General features: G+C 53.5%; 1 protein-coding gene across 1 annotated transcript in view; it reads left to right on the top strand.

Annotated features, from left to right (window-relative positions):
• Window positions 1-273: 273 nt before the first annotated feature.
• The window catches only part of LOC102369881 (perilipin-3-like), a 4,552-nt gene continuing 3,409 nt past the window's right edge, over window positions 274-1,416 (top strand). The window contains exon 1 of the mRNA XM_006038487.3: window positions 274-333. The gene's annotated coding sequence lies outside the window, so the exon portion shown is untranslated. The remainder of the gene's footprint in view (window positions 334-1,416) is intronic.

Genomic DNA, 1,416 nt, shown 5'->3' with positions numbered 1-1,416 from the left:
CACACAAGCACCCAGCCCAGCTCTGGCCATACCACAGCTCTGCATGAAAAGCATCTTCTGCTGCATCCAGTCCCTGGGGGAAGCACCTTCTAGGCTGCTCACAGGGAACAGGGCTGCTCACAAGGAACACCTGGGGCTGTCCAGCAGCAAGGCCAGGGCATGTCCCTTACCCCACCCACATCCCAACCCCACTGGCCAGGGCAGAAAGCTCCCGTGGTTGATTGGTCTGCAGAGCTGTCTGTCATCCCTTCACACCCTAGGCAGACATCATCACAGGTACATAAGGTCCCAGCTGGGGCTAGTGCTTGTGCTGCTGTGTGGAGAGCAAGTGAAGTAAGAGCTTGGTTGGGGGATGTTTGTGGGGTGGGCTCTTATGTTCTGGCTGGTGGCTTTGGTGGTTGTGTCCTTAGTCTGGTTGTGTACCTTGTGCTGCCTTGCTATGAGCTGTGTTGGTATTTATGCTCTAAAAAGTCCCTGTTGTTAGTGCCTAGTGCAGGAGTGATTCTTCTAGGAAAGGCCTGTCCTGCTTCTCTCCCAAGTAGGGAGCACTTGCTGGTCTGGGTGATGGGTTTCCTCAGTGGAAGGAGGTTCTCCAGTGTCCCTCTCTCCTCACTTTAACATGAGCTTAACCCATTCCAGGGTACAAAACTACCACTTTGATTGTAGCTTCTGCCTCCTCCACGTGCAAGCAAAGGACATGCAAGTTTCCATCTCAAAACTTCCTTTACCTGACCAGAGAGGCTGCTCTAGGATCCCTGCTCCCTATGTGGGCAGCAGAAGCAAATGATGTTAATTAAGCTCCAACTGCCCCACCCCGGGGTCTTGACTCTCTCCACATGAGTGCCCTCTGGAAAGGTGCCCAAACTTTCTGAGTGCCAAAATGGGATGACCTTAAGTGGTGGGGGGTGAAGGGGATGCCTAAAACATCCACCTTACCTATATGCCCATTGGGATGGGAAGAGTGTGTGGGTGGGTGGGTGGCATAGGGAAAGCAGGGTGCTGCAAGATGCCAAAGGACCTGTGCCCCTCTGCTGCAGAGAGCTGCTGTTGTGTTCAGTCTGGGGCTTCTGATGCCTCCTGAAAACCTGGAAGGGCAGGCATGGCTGCACGTCTGAAGGATACTAACTTGTGTTTCTGAATAGATAGTTATTCTGATTGGCTTTCACTTGGGAATTGGATTGGTTCAGGTGCACTTCAGAATATGCCTGAGCGCACTTGCATATGTCCTCAAGTGTGAGAGAGGCCATTGCTTGAACAGATTGACTGGATGTAGGGTGAAGCCCACGTGGCCTGTCCAGGCATCTTGGGGGAGGAGGGCTGTTTTGCTTCTGCTGCGATGTCTTGTTGGCTGCTTGTGCCATGGGCAGGGGAGGTCTGGGGATTGGGGGATGGAGAGGGCATGAGGGGGCTGTGCAC

This window comes from Alligator sinensis, unplaced genomic scaffold (genome assembly GCF_000455745.1).
Source record: "Alligator sinensis unplaced genomic scaffold, ASM45574v1 scaffold376_1, whole genome shotgun sequence".
NCBI classification, from domain to species: domain Eukaryota; kingdom Metazoa; phylum Chordata; order Crocodylia; family Alligatoridae; genus Alligator; species Alligator sinensis.
Note: the sequence above shows the minus strand (reverse complement) of the source record. Positions and strands in the feature narration are given on the sequence as shown.